This window comes from Oncorhynchus clarkii, chromosome 16, assembly GCF_045791955.1.
Source record: "Oncorhynchus clarkii lewisi isolate Uvic-CL-2024 chromosome 16, UVic_Ocla_1.0, whole genome shotgun sequence".
Taxonomy (NCBI): domain Eukaryota; kingdom Metazoa; phylum Chordata; class Actinopteri; order Salmoniformes; family Salmonidae; genus Oncorhynchus; species Oncorhynchus clarkii.
The window spans coordinates 723,400-737,686 of record NC_092162.1 but is presented as its reverse complement, the minus strand read 5'-3'; positions in this window follow the sequence as shown (position 1 = coordinate 737,686).

Below are 14,287 nucleotides of genomic sequence, written 5' to 3'. Positions count from 1 at the left end.
AACCTCTCTGTACTGGGTTAGGGTTGGCCTCCTCTACCTCTCTGTACTGGGTTAGGGTTGTCCTCCTCTACCTCTCTGTACTGGGTTATGGTTGTCCTCCTCTACCTCTCTGTACTGGGTTAGGGTTGGCCTCTATCTCTCTGTACTGGGTTAGGGTTGGCCTCCTACATCTCTCTGTACTGGGTTAGGGTTGTCCTCCTCTACCTCTCTGTACTGGGTTAGGTTTGTCCTCCTCTACCTCTCTGTACTGGGTTAGGGTTGGCCTCTACCTCTCTGTACTGGGTTAGGGTTGGCCTCCTCTACCTCTCTGTTCTGGGTTAGGGTTGGCCTCCTCTACCTCTCTGTACTGGGTTAGGGTTGGCCTCCTCTACCTCTCTGTACTGGGTTAGGGTTGGCCTCCTCTACTTCTCTGTACTGGGTTAGGGTTGTCCTCCTCTACCTCTCTGTACTGGGTTAGGGTTGGCCTCCTCTACCTCTCTGTACTGGGTTAGGGTTGTCCTCTACCTCTCTTTACTGGGTTAGGGTTGGCCTCTACCTCTCTTTACTGGGTTAGGGTTGTCCTCTTCTACCTCTCTGTACTGGGTTAGGGTTGGCCTCCTACGTCTCTCTGTACTGGGTTAGGGTTGTCCTCCTCTACCTCTCTGTACTGGGTTAGGGTTGTCCTCCTCTACCTCTCTGTACTGGGTTAGGGTTGGCCTCCTCTACCTCTCTGTACTGGGTTAGGGTTGGCCTCCTCTACCTCTCTGTACTGGATTAGGGTTGGCCTCCTCTACCTCTCTGTACTGGGTTAGGGTTGGCCTCCTCTACCTCTCTGTACTGGGTTAGGGTTGGCCTCCTCTACTTCTCTGTACTGGGTTAGGGTTGTCCTCCTCTACCTCTCTGTACTGGGTTAGGGTTGGCCTCCTCTACCTCTCTGTACTGGGTTAGGGTTGTCCTCTACCTCTCTTTACTGGGTTAGGGTTGGCCTCTACCTCTCTGCACTGGGTTAGGGTTGTCCTCTTCTACCTCTCTGTACTGGGTTAGGGTTGGCCTCCTACGTCTCTCTGTACTGGGTTAGGGTTGTCCTCCTCTACCTCTCTGTACTGGGTTAGGGTTGTCCTCCTCTACCTCTCTGTACTGGGTTAGGGTTGGCCTCCTCTACCTCTCTGTACTGGGTTAGGGTTGGCCTCCTCTACCTCTCTGTACTGGATTAGGGTTGGCCTCCTCTACCTCTCTGTACTGGGTTAGGGTTGGCCTCCTCTACTTCTCTGTACTGGGTTAGGGTTGTCTTCCTCTACCTCTCTGTACTGGGTTAGGGTTGGCCTCCTACGTCTCTCTGTACTGGGTTAGGGTTGTCCTCCTCTACCTCTCTGTACTGGGTTAGGTTTGTCCTCCTCTACCTCTCTGTACTGGGTTAGGGTTGGCCTCTACCTCTCTGTACTGGGTTAGGGTTGGCCTCTACCTCTCTGCACTGGGTTAGGGTTGTCCTCTTCTACCTCTCTGTACTGGGTTAGGGTTGGCCTCCTACGTCTCTCTGTACTGGGTTAGGGTTGTCCTCCTCTACCTCTCTGTACTGGGTTAGGGTTGTCCTCCTCTACCTCTCTGTACTGGGTTAGGGTTGGCCTCCTCTACCTCTCTGTACTGGGTTAGGGTTGGCCTCCTCTACCTCTCTGTACTGGGTTAGGGTTGGCCTCCTCTACCTCTCTGTACTGGGTTAGGGTTGTCCTCCTCTACCTCTCTGTACTGGGTTAGGTTTGTCCTCCTCTACCTCTCTGTACTGGGTTAGGGTTGGCCTCCTCTACCTCTCTGTACTGGGTTAGGGTTGGCCTCCTCTACCTCTCTGTTCTGGGTTAGGGTTGTCCTCCTCTACCTCTCTGTACTGGGTTAGGGTTGTCCTCCTCTACCTCTCTGTACTGGGTTAGGGTTGGCCTCTATCTCTCTGTACTGGGTTAGGGTTGGCCTCCTACGTCTCTCTGTACTGGGTTAGGGTTGTCCTCCTCTACCTCTCTGTACTGGGTTAGGGTTGTCCTCCTCTACCTCTCTGTACTGGGTTAGGGTTGGCCTCCTCTACCTCTCTGTACTGGGTTAGGGTTGGCCTCCTCTACCTCTCTGTACTGGGTTAGGGTTGGCCTCCTCTACCTCTCTGTACTGGGTTAGGGTTGGACTCCTCTACTTCTCTGTACTGGGTTAGGGTTGTCCTCCTCTACCTCTCTGTACTGGGTTAGGGTTGGCCTCCTCTACCTCTCTGTACTGGGTTAGGGTTGTCCTCTACCTCTCTGTACTGGGATAGGGTTGGCCTCTGCCTCTCTGCACTGGGTTAGGGTTGTCCTCTTCTACCTCTCTGTACTGGGTTAGGGTTGGCCTCTACCTCTCTGTACTGGGTTTACGGTTGTCCTCCTCTACCTCTCTGTACTGGGTTAGGGTTGGCCTCCTCTACCTCTCTGCACTGGGTTAGGGTTGGCCTCCTCTACCTCTTTGTATTGGGTTAGGGTTGGCCTCCTCTACCTCTCTGTACTGTGTTAGGGTTGGCCTCCTCTACCTCTCTGCACTGGGTTAGGGTTGGCCTCCTCTACCTCTCTGCACTGGGTTAGGGTTGGCCTCTACCTCTCTCTACTGGGTTAGGGTTGGCCTCCTCTACCTCTCTGTACTGGGTTAGGGTTGTCCTCCTCTACCTCTCTGTACTGGGTTAGGGTTGTCCTCCTCTACCTCTCTGTACTGGTTTAGGGTTGGCCTCTATCTCTCTGTACTGGGTTAGGGTTGGCCTCCTACGTCTCTCTGTACTGGGTTAGGGTTGTCCTCCTCTACCTCTCTGTACTGGGTTAGGGTTGTCCTCCTCTACCTCTCTGTACTGGGTTAGGGTTGGCCTCCTCTACCTCTCTGTACTGGGTTAGGGTTGGCCTCTTCTTCCTCTCTGTACTGGGTTAGGGTTGGCCTCCTCTACCTCTCTGTACTGGGTTAGGGTTGGCCTCCTCTACTTCTCTGTACTGGGTTAGGGTTGTCCTCCTCTACCTCTCTGTACTGGGTTAGGGTTGTCCTCCTCTACCTCTCTGTACTGGGTTAGGGTTGTCCTCTACCTCTCTGTACTGGGTTAGGGTTGGCCTCTACCTCTCTGCACTGGGTTAGGGTTGTCCTCTTCTACCTCTCTGCACTGGGTTAGGGTTGGCCTCTACCTCTCTGTACTGGGTTTAGGGTTGTCCTCCTCTACCTCTCTGTACTGGGTTAGGGTTGGCCTCCTCTACCTCTCTGCACTGGGTTAGGGTTGGCCTCCTCTACCTCTTTGTATTGGGTTAGGGTTGGCCTCCTCTACCTCTCTGTACTGTGTTAGGGTTGGCCTCCTCTACCTCTCTGCACTGGGTTAGGGTTGGCCTCCTCTACCTCTCTGCACTGGGTTAGGGTTGGCCTCTACCTCTCTGTACTGGGTTAGGGTTGGCCTCCTCTACCTCTCTGTACTGGGTTAGAGTTGGCCTCCTCTACCTCTCTGCACTGGGTTAGGGTTGGCCTCCTCTACCTCTCTGTACTAGGTTAGGGTTGGCCTCTACCTCTCTGTACTGGGTTAGGGTTGGCCTCCTCTATCTCTCTGTACTCCTCTCTACCTCTCTGTACTGGGTTAGGGTTGGCCTCTACCTCTCTGTACTGGGTTAGGGTTGTCCTCCTCTACCTCTCTGTACTGGGTTAGGGTTGGCCTACTCTACCTCTTTGTACTGGGTTAGGGTTGGCCTCCTCTACCTCTCTGTACTGGGTTAGGGTTGGCCTCCTCTACCTCTCTGTACTGGGTTAGGGTTGGCCTCTACCTCTCTGTACTAGGTTAGGGTTGGCCTCCTCTACCTCTCTGTACTGGGTTAGCGTTGGCCTCCTCTACCTCTCTGTACTGGGTTAGTTTTGTCCTCCTCTACCTCTCTGTACTGGGTTAGGGTTGGCCTCCTCTACCTCTTTGTACTGGGTTAGGGTTGGCCTCCTCTACCTTTCTGTACCGGGTGAGGGTTGTCCTCCTCTGCCTCTCTGCACTGGGTTAGGGTTGGCCTCTACCTCTCTGTACTAGGTTAGGGTTGGCCTCCTCTACCTCTCTGTACTGGGTTAGCGTTGGCCTCCTCTACCTCTCTGTACTGGGTTAGTTTTGTCCTCCTCTACCTCTCTGTACTGGGTTAGGGTTGGCCTCCTCTACCTCTCTGTACCGGGTGAGGGTTGTCCTCCTCTGCCTCTCTGTACTGGTTTAGGGTTGGCCTCTATCTCTCTGTACTGGGTTAGGGTTGGCCTCCTACGTCTCTCTGTACTGGGTTAGGGTTGTCCTCCTCTACCTCTCTGTACTGGGTTAGGGTTGTCCTCCTCTACCTCTCTGTACTGGGTTAGGGTTGGCCTCCTCTACCTCTCTGTACTGGGTTAGGGTTGGCCTCTTCTTCCTCTCTGTACTGGGTTAGGGTTGGCCTCCTCTACCTCTCTGTACTGGGTTAGGGTTGGCCTCCTCTACTTCTCTGTACTGGGTTAGGGTTGTCCTCCTCTACCTCTCTGTACTGGGTTAGGGTTGTCCTCCTCTACCTCTCTGTACTGGGTTAGGGTTGTCCTCTACCTCTCTGTACTGGGTTAGGGTTGGCCTCTACCTCTCTGCACTGGGTTAGGGTTGTCCTCTTCTACCTCTCTGCACTGGGTTAGGGTTGGCCTCTACCTCTCTGTACTGGGTTTAGGGTTGTCCTCCTCTACCTCTCTGTACTGGGTTAGGGTTGGCCTCCTCTACCTCTCTGCACTGGGTTAGGGTTGGCCTCCTCTACCTCTTTGTATTGGGTTAGGGTTGGCCTCCTCTACCTCTCTGTACTGTGTTAGGGTTGGCCTCCTCTACCTCTCTGCACTGGGTTAGGGTTGGCCTCCTCTACCTCTCTGCACTGGGTTAGGGTTGGCCTCTACCTCTCTGTACTGGGTTAGGGTTGGCCTCCTCTACCTCTCTGTACTGGGTTAGAGTTGGCCTCCTCTACCTCTCTGCACTGGGTTAGGGTTGGCCTCCTCTACCTCTCTGTACTAGGTTAGGGTTGGCCTCTACCTCTCTGTACTGGGTTAGGGTTGGCCTCCTCTATCTCTCTGTACTGGGGTAGGGTTGGCCTCCTCTACCTCTCTGTACTGGGTTAGGGTTGGCCTCTACCTCTCTGTACTGGGTTAGGGTTGTCCTCCTCTACCTCTCTGTACTGGGTTAGGGTTGGCCTACTCTACCTCTTTGTACTGGGTTAGGGTTGGCCTCCTCTACCTCTCTGTACTGGGTTAGGGTTGGCCTCCTCTACCTCTCTGTACTGGGTTAGGGTTGGCCTCTACCTCTCTGTACTAGGTTAGGGTTGGCCTCCTCTACCTCTCTGTACTGGGTTAGCGTTGGCCTCCTCTACCTCTCTGTACTGGGTTAGTTTTGTCCTCCTCTACCTCTCTGTACTGGGTTAGGGTTGGCCTCCTCTACCTCTTTGTACTGGGTTAGGGTTGGCCTCCTCTACCTTTCTGTACCGGGTGAGGGTTGTCCTCCTCTGCCTCTCTGCACTGGGTTAGGGTTGGCCTCTACCTCTCTGTACTAGGTTAGGGTTGGCCTCCTCTACCTCTCTGTACTGGGTTAGCGTTGGCCTCCTCTACCTCTCTGTACTGGGTTAGTTTTGTCCTCCTCTACCTCTCTGTACTGGGTTAGGGTTGGCCTCCTCTACCTCTCTGTACCGGGTGAGGGTTGTCCTCCTCTGCCTCTCTGCACTGGGTTAGGGTTGGCCTCCACCTCTCTGTATTGTGCTTTGGAGCCTCTTTAAAATTAGAGAGTTGGTGAATTTTTTTTATTAAGCAAATGTATTGAAAATGAAATAGAGAAATATGTTCTTTAAATGAGTTTTCACACCCCTGAGTCAATACATGTTAGAATCACCTTTGGCAGCGATTACAGCTGTGAGTCTTTCTGGGTAAATCAATTCAAATCAAATCAAATTGTATTTGTCACATACACATGGTTAGCAGATGTTAATGCGAGTGTAGCGAAATGCTTGTGCTTCTAGTTCCGACAATGCAGTAATAACCAACGAGTAATCTAGCTAACAATTCCAAAACTACTACCTTATACACACAAGTGTAAAATGATAAAGAATATGTACATAAGGATATATGAATGAGTGATGGTACAGAGCACCATAGGCAAGATACAGTAGATGGTATCGAGTACAGTATATACATATGAGATGAGTATGTAAACAAAGTGGCATAGTTAAAGTGGCTAGTGATACACGTATTACATAAAGATGCAGTAGATGATATAGAGTACAGTATATACGTATGCATATGAGATAAATATGAGATAAATAACATCATTTCCCATCAATTCCCATTATTAAAGTGGCTGGAGTTGAGTCAGTGTATTGGCAGCAGCCACTCAATGTTAGTGGTGGCTGTTTAACAGTCTGTTGCACACTTCGATTGTACAATATTTGCACATTATTATTTAAAAAAAATGTTCAAGATCTGTCAAGTTGGTTGTTTATTATTGCTAGACAGCCATTTTCAAGTCTTGCCATAGATCTTCAAGCCGATTGAAGTTGAAAATGTAACTAGGCCACTCAGGAATATTCAACGTCATCATGGTAAGCAACTCCAGGTAGATTTGGCCTTGTGTTTTATGTTATTGTTCTTTTGAAAGGTGAATTCATCTCCCAGTGTCAGTTGGAAAGCAGACTGAACCAGTTATGCTTGTATTTGTATGTATTAGGACCCAGGAACAGAGAAGAGACGAGGAATCAGTGGGATAAAGATAAGGTCTCCCGAGAGGCAGTGCATTGCTGTGTTACTACAGATCCTGGTTTGATACCGGGCTGTGTCGCAGCCGGTCGCAACCGGGAAACCAATGAGGCGACGCACAATTGGCCCAGCGTCGTCCTGGTTAGGAGAGGGTTTGGCCGGCCGGGATGTCCTTGTCCCATCATGCTCTAGAGACTCCTGTGGCAGGCCGGGCGCAGTGCACGCTGACACGGTCGCCAGGTGTATGGTGTTTCCTCCAACACGTTGGTGCAGCTTGCTTCCGGGTTAAGGGTACATTGTGTCAAGAAGAAGTGCGGCTTGCCGGGGTTGTGTTTCGGAGGACACACGGCTCTCGACCTTCGCCTCTCCTGAGTTCATACGGGAGTTGCAGCGATGAGACAAGACTGTAATTGGAGTCCAACAAGGAGCAGCCATTTACACTCACCTGGAGTCCAACAAGGAGCAGCCATTTACACTCACCTGGAGTCCAACAAGGAGCAGCCAAATTTTGGTTCTAGCTAGTAGAGGGGTGCAGTGGGGGAAGTTGATCATAGTCCAGGAAGGTCCCATTATAATCCTGTTGGATGTTTTGATAGGAAGCATTTAAAGATGCCTAGAGTCTCATGGAATCCTTATTCAGTTCAAAGCGCAGGTCAAAGGTCAAATGTTTTATTTCTTCATGAAGAGTAACAATCCTTTCTTTAGCTGCAACCAGGTCAATACATTTTTCACAAATTAAGGTCCATCAGACCTTTTCCCGTGACAACAACAAGCATTTATCAGATTCTACATTTTATATCATGTGAGTCCCCTTCAGATTCAAATGAGGTTTCACTGCTGCATGCTGACAGTCCAAGGGAACAAACGGGGACTTCAATGCTCCCTCCATGACCACAGACTCCCCCACCAGCCCCCTGCACAGCTGTCTGTCTCTTGCTGAATGTGAGAGCGAGAGAGAAGCGCAGGGGGCCGAGCTACTCACCGACCCGGCTGTGTGTTATCGTTCGGTATACTGTAGCCTCTCAGAGCTGTGTCTGTAGTCTTGGGGAATACAAAACATACAATTACAGCATGTAATGGACAACAATCGAAGTCGCCCTCATACGCTGGAAATGAGCACTTTCCTTCAGTAGTTGTATGAGTTGAGCTCTTTGTTGCCTGGCAACCTGGTTGTTGGTATCCAGCTACTAAGAAACCAGCTACTGAAGCGTTTGGGTTGAAAAGTTGAATGAAAAAAGTTGGTAAATATGTTAAACGCAGAGTTTTGATTAAACGGTTATTAAAAGTAAAAAACGAAACGTTTATTATTATGATATACTGTATATATATATATATATATATATATTTATTAACATCAAATCAATACAAAAATACATTGGGAACACAAGTATATATAAAGAATATACAATGGACATTTAGGCTAGGGGCGGGGCTAGGGGTGGGTTGGAGCTGGGTTAGGGGCGGGGCTGGGGGGGGGTACTATATCACATTACCCAAGGACCTTAACACAGTTATCAATCTAACATGTTTTTGTTAGTAATTGTCTTAAAATATAGTTCAGTTTCTTCTTGTAATGTAAGATAATGTGGTGTTTTGTTTGTAAATTTACATTTGTGAATATGACATTTGCCAAAAAGAATAATGAAATTAATTACATAAAATTGTTTCAATTTATTTTTATCATAGGTAAAGAATCCAAGCTGTACATCAAATCAAATAAAATTGTATTGGTCACATACACGTGTTTAGCAGATGTTATTGCTGGTGTAGCAAAATGCTTGTACTTCTAGTTCCAACAGTGCAGTAATATCTAACAAATAATCTAACAATTCCACATCTACCTAATACACACAAATCTAAGGAAAGGAATGGATTTAAGAATATACAAATATATGGACGAGCAATGTCAGAGCTGCATAGACTAAGATATAGTATAGAGTACAGTATAAACATATGAAATGAGTAATACATAGACTAAAATACAGTATAGAGTACAGTGTAAACATATGTGTAAACATTATTGAAGTAGCATTACTAAAGTAATGCTGTATAAGCATTACTAGTGTTCCATTTATTAAAGTGGCCAATGATTTCAAGTCTGACTTTACATCTCTCCCCAATAGTGTAGAATCTTCATAAACGTGTTCAATTATAAATCTACTGATGTCTTGCCACAGATTCCTTACATGAATACAATGCCAAAAAAGAGTCAGGTAGCCAAGATGCAACAAACAGCAACAGTAGGCGTGTTTTTTTAAATAAAAATGTACGGAATTCAGTTTATTTTTATCCTAAAAAAAAACCTCCTTAGTCCTTGCCGATGACAAGCTTACCCATAACATGATGCAGCCACATACATGGTAATTCAAAACATTATTTAACTTTGACATTATGAGGTACCCTGTGTAGGCCGGAGAGACATAATCTAAATTGAATCCATATTCAATTCAAAAAGAACATTTGGAAAAGGTCAAAGGGTGTGAACTTTCTGAAGTCACTGTGTATATTTGAGCAATTACATTTACGTTTGATACATAAGTATATTTAAAACCAAATAATTTTACTCAAGTAGTACTAAATGTAATCAAAAATACAATCTATGTAATTCCTAAAAGTTAGTATTTATCATCAGAGGCCATGAGCAATAACTAGTAATGCTGCACACTCAAAGAAAGCTTAAAATCTCAACTTTCTGGTCAAATTTGTTATTAATTGCTGAGGTGTTGTAACTTCTGAGGACACAGGCTCTAGCACTCAGTACAAATATTATAAATATTTTATATAACTAAACTGGATGAGTAAGGCTTGAAATGACTCATAAGCTTTATAAATATAGTCTATTCAAATTATAAAACGACTAAGTATAGGATTTAACCTTCCTTATGAGTGTAAAATACATATTTGTATGTTGTTTTATCTATTTCCTATTTTCTAACGGTCTTGATCAAAGCTCCCATCACTGTGAATGTCTCACAGAGCTCTAGCTTGGCTTCCTGAACTCGTTACGAACTCGTCATTCTTATCATATTAATTTTGTCTATGACAAATAGAAAGTGTTTTCTGTTTAAAAGCCAGGAATTATTTGAGATGAAAGGGTATACATCGATCTCTGAATGTGCTACAGTGATGAAACCACTTTCCCCTGCAGCGCTGTAAGGATTGCAGAAACGTGCTTTGTCAGGGTTCAGCCATGAGTTGATGGACAGTCGGAAGAAAGAATACAATGGTAGGCGTGCCATCCCAGCTTCAAGTGGATTCAGATTTCACATCCTGTCACACAGGCTCAGACAAAATATTACTGTGTCCGTGCGAACCACCCTTTCGCTCAATTTAATCCATTTCGATCTTCGATCTACATTTCGATCTACGATTTACAATCAAATATATCGGCTGGAACCAGAACCAGGCAGGTCTCCTAACCTGGGAATGTGTATCTACACTGCACCTCACTACACTGCACCTCACTACACTGCACCTCACGACACCTCACCACACTACACCTCACTACACTACACTACACTACACCTCACTACACTACACCTCACTACACTACACTAGACCTCACTACACTACACCACACTGCACCTCACTACACTGCACCTCACGACACCTCACCACACTACACTACACTACACTACACTACACTACACTACACTACACTACACCTCACTACAACTCACTACACTACACCTCACTACACCTAACTACACCTCACTCCACTCCACTACACCTCACTACACTGCAAGTCACGACACCTCACCACACTACACCTCACTACACTACACTACACCTCACTACACCTCACCTCACTACACTACACATCACCTCACAACACTACATACACCTCACTACACTACACTAGACCTCACTACACTACACTACACTACACCTCACTACACCTCACCTCACTACACCTCACTACACTACACTACACTACACCTCACAACACTACACTACACCTCACTACACAACACCTCACTACACCTCACAACACTACACTACACCTCACTACACAACACCTCACTACACCTCACTACACTACACTACACTACACCTCACAACACTACACTACACCTCACTACACAACACCTCACTACACTACACTAGACCTCACTACACTACACTACACCTCACTACACTACACCTCACTACACCTCACCTCACTACACTACACTAGACCTCACTACACTACACTATATATCACTACACTACACTACACTACACCTCACTACAGCTCACCTCACTACACTACACCTCCCTATACCTCACTACACCTCACTACATCTCACTTCACTAAAACCTCATTACATTACACTTCACTACACCTCACTCCACTCCACTACACTTCACTACACCTTACTACACTAAACCTTACCACACCACACTTCACTACACCTCACTACACTTCACTACACCTCACTACACCTTACTACACTACACCTCACTACAACTCACTACACTACACCTCACTACACCTAACTACACCTCACTCCACTCCACTACACTTCACTACACCTTACTACACTAAACCTTACCACACCACACTTCACTACACCTCACTAAACATCACTTCACTTCACTACACTTCACTATACTAAACCTCACTACACAACACTTCACTACACCTCACTACACTTCAATTCACCTCACTACACCAAACTACAACTCGCTACACTAAACCTCACTACACCTCACTACACCAACCCTCAATACACCTAATTTTGCCTCACTATACCTCACTACACCTCACTACACCTCACAACACCTGTCTTTACCAAAACCTCACTACACCTCACTACACTATACTCCATCTCACTACACCTCACTACACTACACCTCACTACACCTCACTACACTAAAATCTTGTTACACTACACTTCACTACACCTCATTACACCTCACTACACTTCACTACACCTCACTACACCTCACTACACTACACTACACCTCACTACACTACACTATACCTCACTACACTACACTTCACTTCACTACACTTCACTATACTAAACCTCACTACAACTCACTTCACTACACCTCACTACACTTCACTACACCTCACTACACCTCACTACACTACACTACACCTCACTACACTACACTATACCTCACTACACTACACCTCACTACACCTCACTAAACCTCACTACACTTCACTACACCTCACTACACCTCGCTACACCTCACTACACCTCACTACAACTCACTACACCTCACTACACCTCACAACACCTGTCTTTACCAAAACCTCACTACACCTCACTACACTATACTCCATCTCACTACACTTCACTACACTACACCTCACTACACCTCACTACACTAAAATCTTGTTACACTACACTTCACTACACCTCATTACACCTCACTACACTTCACTACACCTCACTACACCTCACTACACTACACTACACCTCACTACACTACACTATACCTCACTACACTACACTTCACTTCACTACACTTCACTATACTAAACCTCACTACAACTCACTTCACCACACCTCACTACACCTCACCACACCTCACCACACCCCACTACACTACACTACACTACACTGCACTTCACTACATCTCACTACATTGCACTACACCTCACCACACTGCACTACACCTCAATACACTACACTACACCTCACTACACCTCACAACACCTGTCTTTACCAAAACCTCACTACACCTCACTACACTATACTCCATCTCACTACACCTCACTACACTACACCTCACTACACTAAAATCTTGTTACACTACACTTCACTACACCTCATTACACCTCACTACACTTCACTACACCTCACTACACCTCACTACACTACACTACACCTCACTACACTACACTATACCTCACTACACTACACTTCACTTCACTACACTTCACTATACTAAACCTCACTACAACTCACTTCACTACACCTCACTACACCTCACCACACCTCACCACACCCCACTACACTACACTACACTACACTGCACTTCACTACATCTCACTACATTGCACTACACCTCACCACACTGCACTACACCTCAATACACTACACCTCACCACACCTCACCACACTACACCTCAATGCACTACACCTACCTACACTACACTACACTTCAGTACACCACACCTCGCCTCACCTCACTACAACTCACTTCATTAAAACCTCGTTACACTACACTTCACTACAACTCACAACACCTCACAACACCTCAATACACCTTACTACACTAACCTACACTACACATCACTTCACTACACCTCACTACGCTACACCTCGCGTCACTACACTAAACCTCACTACCTTAAACCTCGCTACACTACACCTCACTACACTACCTCTCACTACACCACACCTCATTACACTACACCTAACTACACCTCACTACAACTCACTACACTACACCTCGCTACACTACACCTCACTACAGTACCACTCATTACACCACACCTCACTACAACTCACTACACTTCACTACATCTCACTACACTTCACTACACTACACTACACTACACTTCACTTCACTACACTACACTACACTACAGTACACTACACCTCACTACACCTCACTACACTTCACTACACTACACCTCACTACACTTCAGTGCACTACACTACACTACACCTCACTACACTACACCTCACTACACCTCACTACACTTCACTACACCTCAATACACCCCACTACACTTCACTACACCTCACTACACTTCACTACACCTCGCTACACCTCACTACACTACACTACACCTCACCTCACCTCACCTCACTTCGCTTCACTACACTACACTTCACTAAACTACATTTCACTACACTACACTACACTTCACTACACTAAACTACACTTCACTACACTACACTACACCCCACTACACCTCACTACACTACACCTCACTACACCACACCTCATTACACTACACCTAACTACACCTCACTACAACTCACTACACTACACCTAACTACACCTCGCTACACTACACCTCACTACAGTACCACTCACTACACCACACCTCACTACACCTCACTACACTTCACTACATCTCACTACACTTCACTACACTACACTACACTACACCTCACTACACTACACCTCACTACAACTCACTACACTTCACTACACTACACCTCACTACACTACACTTCAGTGCACTACACTACACTACACCTCACTACACTACACCTCACTACACCTCATTACAGTACCACTCACTACAGCACACCTCACTACACCTCACTACACTTCACTACATCTCACTACACTACACCTCACTACACTACACCTCACTACACCTCACTACACTTCACTACACTACACCTCACTACACTACACTTCAGTGCACTACACTACACTACACCTCACTACACTACACCTCACCTCACCTCACTACACTTCACTACACCTCAATACACCCCACTACACTTCACTACACCTCACCACACTTCACTACACCTCGCTACACCTCACTACACTACACTACACCTCACCTCACCTCACTTCGCTTCACTACACTACACTTCACTACACTACACTACACTTCACTACACTAAACTACACTTCACTACACTACACTACACCCCACTACCCC